Here is a 15812-nt window from a genome sequence, read left to right on the forward strand (position 1 = left end):
CACACAGGCAGCCACAGGGCTGCACAGGAAGCGGCTCTAATGTACGGAAGGATATTTTTAAAACTCTCCCTCTGGAGGGATGCATACCTCGTTCAAGGTTTTTTTTTTCACCCCCTCGGTCTTCCTCGCCTCTCATTCCTGGGATTTTCCGCCTCCCGGGCCCCGCCGGCCTCCTCCACCCTCCTCCTCCTCCTCCTCCTCCCCCCCGCCACCTTGGGCGCCTGTGGGAGTGATCCTTCTTCTTCTTCTTGTTCCTCCTCCCTCCTTCCTTCCTTCCTTCCTCCTCTCACTCACTCACTCACTCTCTCTCTCTCTCTGCACACGATGATCCAGGAAACAGCTGCCTGAGCAGCAGTCCCCTGAACTCACCCAGTCAGTACCAGATGGAACAGGCACTTGCCCAGTCAGCCAGCCAGTCTTGCCCAACTGCACAAGGCCCCCGAAGCAGAGCCCTCCTCCTCCTCCTCCTCCTTTTAACACTCGGTGTGCCAGAGGCCAGCCACACAACTCAGCTCCCACAACAAGGGGCTGCTTCAGCAACACCACTGTGTGTGTGTGTGTGTGTGTGTGTGCTCTGTGTCCAAGTGGGGTCTGCACCTTCGCTGCTGACTGTGGCTGGACTAATAATCCTGAGATCACATCCCACCACCTCTAATTAAATTCACATTATAAGACCCAGAAATAAAAAGGACCGTCTCAGTAAAAGTGACCATTAAAAGAATGTGTTTCACCATTTCCTTGAGGAGAACATCCTTACCCAGTCTGGTCTATGTGGTACACCAGGGCCAGAACAAATCCCTCTGACATAGCCTTCCAAAAGGAAAAACCGCTTCAGACCAGTTTTCTTATTTCCCCGTTTTAATGGTGTTCCATTTTACTGTATACAAGACCAGTTCAGACCAGTATTCACATTTCTTTTTCTCCTTCTGGCCTGTCAAAGCTCTATAGCATTTCAAAGAATAGGCCAGCAACAATTTCTCAGGGATAGGCAATAACGCCAGCCTTGCAATTTCCACGCATGGTTGGATCAAAATGCAAACTGGTGCCAACTTTCCCTGGTTTCATCCACATTCTGGTTGCTTGGCCATATACAACTTTGGGCTCATGCCTAGTTATGGGCACCAGTGGTCCTGTAGCCAATCTTGAAGTGGGTTGGCAGCTATTCAACCACAGAAAGTATCACAGCTAAGCCACTATCCAATGGCCACATGCTTGTATTGAAAGGTGATCAGGATCCTGCTGGCACCCAGGCAATACTCCCATGGGCAGCATGGTAGCACAGTGGTTAGCACTGCTGCTTCACAGCTCCAGGGTCCTGGGTTCGATTCCCAGCTCGGGTCACAGTCTGTGTGGAGTTTGCATGTTCTCCTCATGTCTGCGTGGGTTTCCTCCAGATACTCCAGTTTCCTCCCACAGTCCAAAGATGTGCGGATTAGGTTGATTGGCCATGCTAAGAAATTGCCCCTTAGTGTCCAGGGATGTGTAGGTTAGAGGGACTAGTGGGTATAATATGTAGGGATATGGGGGTAGGGCCTGGGTGGGATTGTGTTCGGTGCAGACTTGATGGGCCGAAGGGCCTCTTTCTGCTCTGTAGAGTTCTATGATTCTCTTTAAATCAAAAAAGCAATGTGTTACTGACTAAATCTGTGTTTAGGTGTTAGTTTAAGGATAATTATTGGCCAGAACACTAGAGAGAACCACTGCCTGGTTCTTCTTCTAAGCCTGTTGTGGGATCTTGTATGTCCACCAGGGAGGGGAAACTCAGTTCAATGTCTTCTCTGATGAACAGCACCTTTGGCAGGTCAGCATTCCCTCAATACTGCACTGGAGTGTCAGCCTAGGTTATGTGCTCAAGTGCTTGAACCCACAACCTTCGGACTTTGTGGTGAGAATGAGGCAGTTGAGCCATAGCTTGACTCCGTAGGGATGGACAATAAATATATGTCACTCACATCCCAAGAGAAACTATATTACCCTGTATTACCTCACAGTGTTATTCCTGCACTGACTGAGGTTTCTCACTGGATCCTCACCATCTGAACAAAATAATTCCCCAGTTCTTTGAATTGAGGAACAACTCGGTACAGCTAATCCTGCCAATTCCTTCTTACAGAACTGCAGTCACTGCCTCTCGGTCACACAGGACACTTCTTCCTGGCTTGCTATCTAAAGCAAAGTGAAGCTTACATTGTTGGGCCAGTCAAGTTCTGTTCATTCTCCAGCTAACCACATTCTTATTTCAAATTTGCAGTTGCTCATCATTAATAGCTAAGTGAGTGAAGACATTAAGATAAACTTAATCAATTTCCTTTGCAGGACTGCTGCTGAAGGCCCTTGATCCAATCTACACCAATGCTCCAGTTGAACTCTTTATCCCATGTACCCCTTGAAATGTGTTAGCAGTCACCACTAACATCCAAAATCTTTACCACCACATCCTCCCTCTAATATCTCTTTGTATTTGCCAAATATATCCTCTACATTCTCCACTAAAGGTAGGGAGTCAAGACAGTATCAACACACTATCCTAACCCCAAAGGAAAAGATTGCAAAGAAGGGCACCAGTTAATAAGTAGCACCAACTGTGCAAGGACCACATCCACTTTTCAACTGTCACTAATGAATGACCATGTACCATCACATCTTGTCACACAACCAGTTGTGGATTATAATATATTACACATACCTGTAACCAGTCATAATATGGGATAAGGTACACATCAAAAAGTGTGTCACACAACAGGGTCCAGTTACATTAATAGTCACCAAGGACCTGTCACATTGATACGCACTAGGAGATTGTCACAGTTTCACAAAACAGGGGACTTGTCACACTGCCACCTAACAAGTCATGTCCCGTTGACACAACAAGGGCACTTGCGTCATTTCACAAAACTGGCCTTCCCATCACAGCCTTCCTATTGTTTCATTGATTTGCCTCTAAAATATTTTACCACAGTTTTTGCTTCATGTTGTTTAGTTACTTAATTTCATAATTCCTCTCCACCTTCCCAACTGTTTTTGACTTCAAAGTTAAAAAGTTTATTTATTAGTGCCACAAGCAGGATTACATTAACACCAAATGAAGTTACTCTGAAAATCCCCTAGTCGCCACACTCCAGCGCCTGTTCAAGTACACTGAGGGAGAATTTTGCATAGCCAATGCACCTAAGCAGCACATCTTTCAGACATGAGGAGAATGTACACACTCCGCACAGCCAATGACCCAAGGTGGGAATTGAACCCAGGGCCCTGGCACTGTGAGACCCTGCTGCCCTCTTCTCTTCAAATCTCTGTATAATCTCTTACCCTGGATTCCCGTGGTGACTATGAACTTCATATATGCCTCTTTCCGAACCATCAATTGCTTCCTTATGCATTTATTCATTTGCACTCTGTTGACCCCCACTTTAAATGTTTCCCATTCACATTCTATGTCATTGTTTACCAAATGCTTCGCCCAAGTTCTACTCCGACCCTCAAAATCAGCTTTTCTCTAATCTATTAAACATAGTTTTCAGCATTATATCCTTCTCTATCTTAATCTTAATATATATACCACTATGATCATTATTGCCTAGATGTTGCCCTACTTTCACTCAGAGGCACTGCACTGGCTGTCCAGATTTTTACCAGTATTTGTGAAGATTAATTGTAACGTTGGAGGCTGTTCTGCTTCATTCTCTGTTACTAGATTCAACAGTGAATCTTCCCTTGTTGGGTTTTTTATATGCTGGAATTGAAAAGACTCATGTACACACTACAGAAACTCCATTCTCTTATCCCCTTTACCTACATCTTCATTTAATTAATAACAGGATAGTCAAAATCCCCCATGCTTATTATTCTATGTTTTTTAAATTAATTTTCTGATTTGTCTGCATACTTAATCTGCCACCTCCCTCTCAGTATTCGCTGGTCTGCATATATCAGTGTGATGGATCCTCTATTATCTTTTATCCCTATCACTATGGATTCTATTTTGGTCTTGCTAATACTGCATCCTATTTTTTACTGCCATTATGTTTTTCCAAATAACTGCAGCCACTCCACAGCTTTTCCCTCTCTATCTTTTCCAGATATGTTATACCCTGCAACGTTTGATTCCTAGTCCTGATTTTTCTGTAGACGTGTTTCAGTAATCCTGACTAAGTCTGGTTCCTCCCAATGTCAGATTGCCTACAGCTAATCCTATTACCAGCACTCTGTGATAATACAACGTAACTCATTTGGCACAGTGTTTAGCACTGCTGCCTCACAACACCATGGACCCAGGTTTGATTCCGGCCTTGAGTGACTGTCTGTGTGGAGGTGGCACATTCTCCCCACATTTGTGTGCGTTTCCTCTGGGTGCTCAGGTTTCTCCCCATAGTCCAAAAATGTGTAGGTTAGGTGGGATTAGCTAGCCGTGGTAAATGCATGGGGTTACGGGATAGAGTGGGTGGTGGGCCTGGATAAAATGCTCTTTTGGAGAATTGGTGCAGACTCGATAGGCCGATTAGCCTTCTGCACTGTAGGGATTCTATAGACTACAAGCAGGATTACATTAACACCAAATGAAGTTAGTCTGAAAATCCCCTAGTCGCCACACTCCAGCGCCTGTTCAAGTACACTGAGGGAGAATATGGTTAGACTAATGGGACTGATGGTGGACAAGTCCCCAGGACTGGAATGCATCCCAGGATTCTGAAGGAAATGGCAGAGGTGATAATGGATGCCTTAGTGATTATTTACCAAAATTCACTGGATTCCGGGGAAGTGCTGGAAGATTGGAAAATGGCTAATGTTACGCCACTGTTTAAAAAAGGGAGCAGACAAAAGGCAGGGAATTATAGGCCGGTTAGTTTAACGTCTGTAGTTGGAAAAATGCTTGAATCCGTCATCAAAGAAGAAATAGCGAGGCACCTAGAAAGGAATGGTTTGATAGAGCAGACGCAGCATGGATTCATTAAGGGGAAGTCGTGTTTGACAAATTTATTGGATTTCTATGAGGAAGTGGCTAGTGCGGTACACAAAGGGGAACCGGTGGATGTGGTGTTTCTAGATTTTCAAAAGGCGTTTGATAAGGTGCCTCACAAAAGGTTGCTACAGAAGGTTAGGGGGCACGGAGTTGGGGATAAGGTGTTAGCGTGGATAGAGGATTGGTTGTCTAACAGGAAGCAGAGAGTTGGTATCAATAGGTGCTATTCTGGTTGGTGGTTGGTGACTAGTGGAGTGCCGCAGGGATCGGTGCTGGGGTCTCAGCTATTTACCATTTATATAGATGACCTGGAGGAGGGGGCTGAGTGTAGGGTAACGAAATTTGCTGATGACACGAAGATGAGTGGAAAAGCAAATTGTGCGGAGAGTGTGGAAAGTCTGCAGAGGGACCTGGATAGGCTGTGCGAGTGGGCGAGGACCTGGCAAATGCAGTATAATGTTAGCAAGTGTGAGGTTATCCACTTTGGCAGAAATAATAGTAGGAGCGATTACTATTTAAAGGGCGAAAAGCTGCAGCATGCTACAGTACAGAGGGACCTGGGGGTCCTTGTGCGTGAGTCGCAAAAACCCAGTCTGCAGGTGCAGCAAGTGATCAAGAAGGCGAATGGTATGTTGGCCTTTATAGCGAGGGGGATAGAATATAAAAGCAGGGAGGTCTTGCTGCAACTGTACAGGGTGCTAGTAAGGCCACAGCTGGAGTACTGAGTGCAGTTTTGGTCGCCGCACTTGCGCAAGGATATTTTGGCCTTGGAGGGAGTGCAGAGGAGGTTCACTAGGCTGATACCAGAGATGAGGGACTATGAAGAGAGACTAAATAGACTGGGTCTGTACTCGGAGTTTAGAAGGATGAGGGGGGATCTTATAGAGACATATAAGATAATGAAAGGGATGGATAGGGTCGAGGTAGAGAGATTCTTCCCGCTTAGAAAGGATAGCAGGACTAGAGGGCACAGCCTCAAGATAAGGGGGGGTGCAGTTTAGAACAGAGTTGAGGAGGAACTTCTTCACTCAAAGGGTGGTGAATCTCTGGAATTCTCTGCCCGTTGAAGTGGTGGAGGCTACCTTGCTAAATATATTTAAGTCACAGGTAGATAGGTTTTTGACAGACAAGGGAATTAAGTGTTATGGGGAGAAAGCAGGAAAGTGGAACTGAACCACTTCAGATCAGCCATGATCTTATTGAATGGCAGGGCAGGCTTGAAGGGCTAGATGGCCTATTCCTGCTCCTATTTCTTATGTTCTTATGTTCTCTGGTTATATGGTATAGAGTTTCCTCTGGTGTTACGTTTAACAATCTTTTTAGGCTCCTGTTTATAAGTGTACTTATTCCCTTGCTATCTCAGAGGTTGAGGGTTGGAGGAGATTACAGAGGTAAGTGCAAGGCCTTGAGGGGAATTTGTAAATAAGGGTGAGAATTTTAAAATTGAGGTTTTACATAACTGGGAACCAATGGAGGACATGAGCACAGGGGTGAGTTCAGAACTCAGCGTGAGTAAGGATGCAGGGAACGTAACAAGAGTTGAAGTACTCGTTCTAATTATGAAGATCTGTGGTGTGTTGGACCATTAAATGAGCTCCCCACTCCATGAACCTGGCAGCGCCGCGGTCGAAGTCCATTTTCCCGACCACCTGAGTGTTTCAATAGCCTGCAAGTTTGGAAACCAGTAGTGATTCGCACCGGGTTCCTGCTGCTTAGAGTGACGGAGAATCTGGCTTAAAACTATCAGAATATATTTAAATAAGGATTTAAATACGCTAATCTGGTTCACATGCAGCATCAGGTTGTGGTGGCAGGGAGAATCCCTGCTATGGCCCCTCCTCCACTATTCTCTGGCCCCAAACAGTCCCAGTGCAATCTACACATGGGCATGTAGGGCTGGAGAATAGGCTTTTAATGACGAGCCTATCCCTCCCTTTTAAAACAATGGTACAGCATTATCCGTCCTCCCAATCCTCCCAAACCACACCTGAGCCAGAGAATTGGAAAATATTGATCAGAGTCTCATTTATTTCTTCCCTTGCTTCTCTTAGCATCCTGGGATACATTTCACCCAGGCCTGGGGATTTCTGCACTTTCAAAGATAATAAACACCTTTTATGTTTCTTCCCTGATTATGTTTTACCTCATCCAACATTTCACGCTCCTCTTCAACTATAAATTCTGCTTTGTCGCTCTCATTTGTGAAAGCAGAAGTACTCATTGAGACCATGCCCATATCTTTTGCCACCACACACGTTACGTTTTTGGTCTCTAATCAGTCCCCCTCCGGCCTTAGTTATCCTTTTGTACTTCCTATACTTTAATATCTTTCAGGTTTCCTTGACTTCCTTTGCTAATACTTTTTATGCCTCCTATTTGCTTTCCTAATTTTCTTTTTAATTTCACTCCTGCACTTTCTCTGCTCCATTATACTTTTTGCAGTATTGAGCAATTGGCATCTGACATAAGCTCTCTTTTTTGCCCTATACTATTCTGTATGCCTTATGTCCAGGGAACTGTCATTTCGAGAGTCCAATCCTTTCACTTTATGGCGACATATTTGTTCTGAACCCTCCTCAACTTCCCCTTGAACACCTCCCTCTGATTTGACACCAATCTATCTTCAAGTAGCTGTTTTCACTGTCACATCATATCTCTGGGGAAAGGTCTCCAATTTAAAACAATAAATCTACCCATATCCTTGTCCATAACTACTCTAAATCTAAAATAGCGGACAACGGCTTTTAATGAATTGTGATCACTATCAAATTCAGAGGCTCAACTAATGCCCTGGGGACACCGGGTTCAAATCTCACCATGGCAACTGGTGGAATTTACATAAAAATGAAATATAGATTATACAGCTAGGTTATCATAATGATGATCATGATAACTATCATTGATTTGTCATTGGGATGGCATGGTGGCACAATGGTTAGCAGAGCTCACAGCGCCAGGGGTCAGGGTTTGATTCTGGTGTTGGGTCACTATCAAGTGTGAAGTTGCATGACCTTCCAGTCTGTGCACAATCAAGACCCTGACCTTCCTGTTGCTTGCCATTTTAACACATGATCGTGCTCCCATGCCCACATGTCTGCCTTTGGCCTGCTGCAATGTTCCAGTGAAGCTCAATGCAAACTGAAGGAAGAGTATCTCATCTTCCGGCTAGAGGTATTACAGCCTTCCCAACGTCGAATTCAACAGCTTCAGATGATTAGCTCTATCCCACCTCAACCTCTTTGTTTTCATTTCATTTCATTTCATTTTTAACTGTTCACTTTTTTATTGTCTTTATTTTTCTTCCCCGCCCCATTCTTTCCTTCTATTTTATCCCCCTTTCCTTACATTTCCCTCCCTTTTTTCCATTTCACCTCTCTCCCACCCCCCCCCGCCCCCCCAACACATCTAATTGCCATTCACATCTTTTTATTCTCTCTATGGACTGTCACTGGCAGCCTTTCCCCTTGTTTTTGTGGATATGACTCATCTTTCATTCCCTCACCCTGCTGTAATAATATCCCTCACATTCTATGCCTTTTAGCTTTGACAAAAAGTCATTTGGACTCAAAACATCACCTCTTTTCTCTCCTTACAGATGCTGCCAGACCTGCTGAAATTCTCCACCATTTTCTCTTTTGGTTGCACGTTCTTCCTGTGTCTGCGGGTTTCCTTCAGGTGCTCCGGTTTCCTCCCACAGTCCATTGATGTGCAGTTTAGGTGGATTGGTCATGCTAAATTGCCCCTTAGTGTCCTAACATGTGTAGATTAACGGGGTAAATATGTGGGGTTATAGGTATAGGGTAAGAAACTCCGTCAAAGTCGGTGCAGATCTCCTTCTGCACTGTAGGGATTCTACACTATCAATAAGATGGTCCCTTGTTTATTCGTCTTCCAGATTAATTCCTAAAACTAAGGAAGATGTCTGTTCCTGTGGTAACTCGAGGCAATTAACAAACTTGAAGATTTATTGAATATGAAGAACTATTTACAACTATGGGTTTAACAACACAGCTTTATAGGTCTGCTCCCAACAATGCTCTGACTTCCAATTGCCAACTTCCAGCTCCAAGGATGTGCCACCTCATTCCTGATTGATCAAAGTTCGCACTCTTGCGCTCCATGAGTTCCAATCTGGTCACGTGGCTTGTGAAGGATCTCTTTTTAAAGGAATCACGCCACCACAATTCCCTTGTTGGGCTTGCTACACACTGACCAGAGTTCTCTGATCTCACAATGCCCTGCTGCTACTGCCAGCAAGAATGGAAAATTTGGCACTCAGCCAAATCTCCAATCACTGCAGCAGGACTGGAGAATCCCAGCACTGGCTAAAGAAGTTCTCTCCCTTAAATAATTCTGTGCCCTTTTAACTTTTACACTGAATTTATCCCAGTTACTATTGAAATTGAAATAATTTATCACTGCCATTTAAGTTTATTTATTAGCGTCACAAGTAGGCTTACATTAATGCTGCAATGAAGTTACTATGAAAATTTCCTAGTCACCTCACTCCGGTGCCTGTTCAGGTACACTGAAGGAGAATTTAGCATGGCCAATGTACCTAACCAGCTCTTTAATTTCTGGACTTTTCAGTAACTTAAATCCACATTTGCCCTCCGACTGTACATTGAGTCCCTTTTACTCCTTTACACCATGACAAGCAGTATGTGACTTTCCTATTCTCCTCACCAAAATGCACCACTTATCTATATTGAAATTAATTTTCTACATGCATGTCGATTCTGCAGGTTCATTAATCCCTTATTATATTTTATTGCATCCTTCCTCAATATTTATTAAACCCCCCAATTTGCATCTGTAAATTTTGAAATTGTTCTTGCTTTTTAGTGACGTATATTTCTCCTCAATTCTACTGATTATTGTTTTCAATATTTCTCACTTATCACTTGCTGTGTGCAGGTACTCTTCGCATCTGGAGTCTTAACCACGCCACTAGCCCATCTTCCTGAAAACACCAGGTGGCACAAAGCACCTGTGATCTGTAAAAAAAAGTCAGTGTTATTCAACTCTGTCCCAATAAACAATAGCTATGGATCATCGACATCATAAATATCTGGCAGTCAGGCAGTCACACAGTCCTATAAGAGCCGGCATTGTGTTTGACAACAGTTATCAATCAACTTTTTCAGAAGCCACTGAAAAATCAGATTAGAAAGGACTTGCGAGGAAAGTTCAGGGAGTTGACAGACTCAGGCTGAACCCTGATTAACGCCCACATTACCTTATATGTGCCTGCAATGGATGGTCAGCCTCTTCGGATAGCTGTAATTACACACACACTGCATAGATTTTCACTACTCCCTGCTACTCTGTTAATCTAACACGGTAGTACAGTTGGGAACTTTTCACTCCTTTGTTAACACGGTGAACAACACACAAAAAGCTCCTGCAACACTTCTCTGCAGAAATAGTTAACAGAGACTAACTTAAACAAGGAAACGGCAAAATAAAATGTCAGGGAACTTCCTTATCAAAATACGTCAACTCGTTCTTCTCAGGCAGTGACATAGTGCTTGTGTGAAACATTTCATGATTGAGTAACAGGAAATGCCAGCAGCAAATGAACAGTGCAGGCTGGCCCAGAACCTAATCCAGTCCCAGCTGAGTTTAGAAAAGCTGGAAATTGACCTCATTTCAACAGAAGGCAGTTCTTTCCAGATACCATATTTAGCACTAGCTTCTCTCTACACAGCAAGCTTGGATACAGAATGCTACTAGGTGGCATCCCAAACTGGCCCAGCCTGTTGGTCACCTGCTGGCCATGCCAAAAAAGTAGATGCGGGGACCACACAACCAATCGTAGGTGCTAGCACTTGGACAATAGGGAGCCGCTGATTTTTCGCCCTTTCGATGTTTCTTTTTCTGTTTCCTTTTCAAATACTTCTCCCATTCACTTTCAAATGTTGCCTTAATAGCCACTTGTGGAGAAGTAACCCACTGTGTGAGAAAACATCCTCTCCTGAGTTCCTCCTTTATGTTCCTCATGACATTCTCAGTCAGAGAATTGCAGAGAGCGTTCAACGCGAAAAAAAGACCATTCAATCCCATTGGTCTGATATGGTTAATATGTTTCATATGAACTTCAACCCACCCCTCTTCAACAAGTCTGTTTGCTCTGGTTACTGGATCACCAACCTGTGGCAGACAATTTTTCACTCTTTACCAGTTCAAAGCATCTCAGGGTTTTGAGACATGAGGTTTTGAGAAAAGTTCTGATCAGGATACTTACAGTGAAATAATGACGCTGTCAGCTATGTGGCCTCAGCTTGTCCCAATATTTTTATATTCTGGTATTTTTGTTCCCTTTCCAAAATCTCAGGCGTATAAGATACTTGCCTTTATAAGCCAAGGCATAAAATATAAGACCAGGGAGGTTATGATGGAGCTGTATAAAACACTTGTTATGCCATACTACAGTAGTGTGCAATTCTCCACACTATAGGAAGGATGTGATTATACTATAGAGGGTGCAGAGGAGATTCACTAGGATGTTGCCTGGGCTGGAGTGTTTCATTGTGAAGAAAGGCTGGTCAGACTGGGATTGTTTCCTTAGAGCAGAGAAGGCTGAAGGGAGAACCTGACTGAGGAACACAAAATTATGAGGGACATAGATAGGGTAGTTAGGAATAAACCTTTCCCTTAACAGAGGGGTCAATAACCAGGGGTCATATATTTCAGGTAAGGAGCAGGAGATTTGGAGGGAATTAGAGGAAAATCTTTTTCGCCCTGAGGGTGCTGAGAATCTGGAACTCACTGCCTGAAAGGGTGGTAGAAGTGGGAACCCTCACAGCATTTAAGATGAGCACGTGAAATACCACATCATCCAAGGCTAGGGGGCCAAGTGCTGGAAAATGGGATGACAATATCTGACCAGCTTCTTTCTGTGATGTGAAACTCCCCGGGTGTGATCTTACCTCCGTGCTTTGCCCGTCGTTTAGTATGGCAGGAAAATAGTGTGCAATGCTTAAAAAAAAAAATCAGATTTGCAGTTTGGTACCTTCCCGGCCACTTTTTCCTGGTGCAAACTGCTTCGAGCCCAAAATGGGAGCGGAATCTGCCAGTATGCATTTGAACGGATTTCAACATCATTGGCAAGTTTGGCACAGCTGCTTTCCCCCTCCCAGGTATTTCCCACCTCTCTGGCACCACATCAGCATGAATCGCTACTTCTCTGTAAAAGTCTGGCTCAGGCTCAGCAGTAACGAAGAGGAACACGGGGGTGAGTACCACTGAGCACCTCATCCCCAACCCGCACATTAATACGGATTTTGGCTTGGGGGTCAACAGAGATGGTGGTCATTTTGTGGATGCTGAAAAGTCGCCGCAGACTGCTTCTCAGTAAGGAGACAGTATGGCACCTCTGCAGTTGGACAACTGCTATACCACCGGGTCCTGCAGGCATCATCGCCATTGCCTGGATGCCCCATGTGCACGGGGCTATGAGTGGCATGCACATCGCACTGTGGTCTCTGCATGATCAGGCAGAAGAAAGAGTTCCACTCCCTGAACGTGCTGATTGTGTGGGACCACATGCTGAACATCATGCACAGCACCCTGGGAGCATACAGCTCGGACATCCCAGTCTCTTCGAGGACCGGTCAGGCTCTGAGATGGCTCGAGGAGGACAAGGTTACCTGTTGAGCTCTAGGCTGATGAAGCCTGTGCAGAGGCCAGAGACCATGGTACAGACATGTTACAATGAGACCCACGCTGCCACCCAGCCCATCGTCGAGCAGTGCATGGGCTTCCAAAGATGCGGTTCCACTGCCTGCACTGCTCTGGCAGTGCCCTGCAGTACAAGGGCAGCAAGGTGGCACAGTGGTTAGCACTGCTGCCTCACAGTTCCATGGACACAGGTTCATTTCCGGCCTCAGGTGACTGTGTTGAGTTTGCACATTCTTCCTGTGTCCACATGAGTTTCTTCCAGGTGTTCCATTTTAAGAACATAAGAAATAGGAGCAGGAGTAGGCCATCTAGCCCTTCAAGCCTGCCCCGCCATTCAATAAGATCATGGCTGATCTGAAGTGGATCAGTTTCACTTTCCCGCTTTCTCCCCATAACCCTTAATTCCCTTGTCTGTCAAAAACCTATCTACCCATGACTTAAATATATTTAGCGAGGTAGCCTCCACCACTTCAACGGGCAGAGAATTCCAGAGATTCACCACCCTTTGTGTGAAGAAGTTCCTCCTCAACTCCGATCTAAACTGCACCCCCCCCCTTCTTTATCTTGAGGCTGTGCCCTCTAGTCCTGCTGTCCTTTCTAAGTGGGAAGAATCTCTCTACCTCTACCCTATCCATCCCTTTCATTACCTTATACGTCTCTATAAGATCCCCCCTCATTCTTCTAAACTCCAGTGAGTACAGACCCAGTCTATTTAGTCTCTCTTCATAGTCCAACCCCCTCATCTCTGGTATCAGCCTAGTGAACCTCCTCTGCACTCCCTCCAAGGCCAAAATATCCTTGCGCAAGTGAGGCGACCAAAACTGCACAAAGTACTCCAGCTGCGGCCTCACCAGTACCCTGTACAGTTGCAGCAAGACCTCCCTACTTTTATATTCTATCCCCCTCACTATAAAGGCCAGCACACCATTCGCCTTCTTGATCACCTGCTGCACCTGCAGACTGGGTTTTTGCGACTCATGCACAAGGACCCCCCGATCCCTCTGCACCGTAGCATGCTGCAGCTTTTCGCCCTTTAAATACTAATCCCTCCTACAATTATTTCTGCCAAAGTGGATAACCTCACACTTGTTAACATTATACTCCATCTGCCAGGTCCTCGCCCACTTGCTCTGCCTATCCAGATCCCTCTGCAGACTTTCCACACCATCCGCGGAATTTGCTTTTCCACTCATCTTCGTGTCATCAGCAAATTTCGTCACCCTACACTCAGCCCCCTCCTCCAGATCATCTATATAAATGGTAAATAGCTGAGGCCCCAGCACTGATCTCTGTGGCACTCCACTAGTCACCAAACGCCAATCAGAATAGCACCCATTGATACCAACTCTCTGCCTCCTATTAGACAACCAATCCTCTATCCACGCTAACACCTTACCCCCAACTCCGTGCACCCTAACCTTCCGTAGCAACCTTTTGTGAGGCACCTTATCAAAGGCCTTTTGAAAATCTAGAAACACCACATCCACCAGTTCCCCTCTGTCTCCCGCACTAGTCACATCTTCATAGAAATCCAATAAATTCGTCAAACACGACTTCCCCTTAATGAATCCATGCTGCGTCTGCTCTATCAAACCATTCCTTTTTAGGTGCCTCGCTATTTCTTCTTTGATGACGGATTCAAGCATTTTTCCAATTACAGACATTAAACTAACCGGCCTATAATTCTCTGCCTTTTGTCTGCTACCTTTTTTAAACAGTGGCGTAACATTAGCCATTTTCCAATCTTCCGGCACTTCCCTGGAATCCAGTGAATTTTGGTAAATAATCACTAAGGCATCCACTATCACCTCTGCCATTTCCTTCAGAACCCTAGGATGCATTCCATCCGGTCCTGGGGACTTGTCCACCATCAGTCCCATTAGTCTATCAAGCACTACCTCTCTAGTGACAGTAATCGCATTCAGGCCCTCAACTCCTACCATCCTTCTATCTTTAATATCCATCAAACTATTCGCGTCCTCCTCCGTGAAGACCGAGGCAAAAAACTTATTTAAGGCCTCAGCCATTTTCTCGTCTCCCACCACTAAATCCCCCCTCTCATCCTCTAAGGGTCCAACATTCACTCTCCCACAGTCTAAAAGATGTGCTGGTTAGGTGGATTGGACATGCTAAATTGCCAAGGGGATTAGCAGTGTAAATAGGTGGGGTTACAGGGATATTGCCTGGATGGGATTGTTGTCGGGACAGGCTCAAATTTTGCACTGTAGGGATTTTATGATTCTACAGCCCCCTGATAGTCTCACATCATTGTGATCTGCTGTGCGCTCCACAACTTGGCACAGCAGTGGGGAGACATAGAACATTACAGCGCAGTACAGGCCCTTCAGCCCTTGAAGCTGTGCCGAGCTGTGAAACCAATCTAAAGCCCATCTAACCCCCACTATTCCAATATCATCCTTATGTTTATCCAATGACCATTTAAATGCCCTTAAGGTTGGCAAATCCACTACTGTTGCAAGCAGGGCATTCCACATCCTTACTACTATCTGAGTAAAGAATCTACCTCTGACATCTGTCCTATATCTACCACTCCTCAATTTAAAGCTATGTCCCCTCGTGCTAGCCATCTCCATCCAAGGAAAAAGGCTCTCACTGTCCACTCTATCTAATCCTCTGGTCACCTTATATGCCTCTATTAAGTCACTTCTTAACCTTCTTTTCACTAACGAAAACAGCCTCAAGTCTCTCAGCCTTTCCTCATAAGACTGTCCCACCATACCAGGCAACATCCTGGTAAACCTCCTCTGCACCCTTTCCAATGCCTCCACGTCCTTCCTATAATGCGGCAACCAGAACTGTACGCAATACTCCAAGTGTAGCCGCACCAGAGTTTTATACAGTTGCAACATTCCTGTTACTCTTTCCAAAATGAATGACTTCACACTTTTCCGCATTAAACTCCATTTGTCACCTCTCAGCCCAGCTCTGCAGCTTATCTATGTCCCTCTGTAACCTGCAACATCCTTCTGCACTGTCCACAACTCCACTGACTTTAGTGTCATTGCAAATTTACTAACCCATCCTTCTACACCCTCATCTAGGTCATTTATAAAAATGACAAACAGCAGTGGCCCCAAAACAGATCCTTGCGGTACACCACTAGTAACTGAAAAACATGCATTAGATTCATGTAAATATCCTTAGTAGA

The 15812-nt window shown here is 44.9% G+C and overlaps 1 protein-coding gene across 4 annotated transcripts in view; it reads right to left on the minus strand.

Moving 5' to 3' along the window:
* The window catches only part of LOC145347980 (roquin-1-like), a 108115-nt gene extending 97840 nt beyond the window's left edge, over positions 1 to 10275 (minus strand). For 3 of the 4 annotated variants that reach the window (XM_080196043.1, XM_080196047.1, XM_080196046.1), the window contains exon 1: positions 88 to 171. The gene's annotated coding sequence lies outside the window, so the exon portion shown is untranslated. Of the gene's footprint in view, positions 1 to 87; positions 172 to 10199 lie in introns of those variants that run through there. The other variant, XM_080196045.1, reaches the window with a different exon arrangement.
* Between the last annotated feature and the right edge of the window lie 5537 nt (positions 10276 to 15812).

This window comes from Carcharhinus amblyrhynchos, chromosome 9 (assembly GCF_965287045.1).
Source record: "Carcharhinus amblyrhynchos chromosome 9, sCarAmb.v2.hapA, whole genome shotgun sequence".
Classification (NCBI taxonomy): domain Eukaryota; kingdom Metazoa; phylum Chordata; class Chondrichthyes; order Carcharhiniformes; family Carcharhinidae; genus Carcharhinus; species Carcharhinus amblyrhynchos.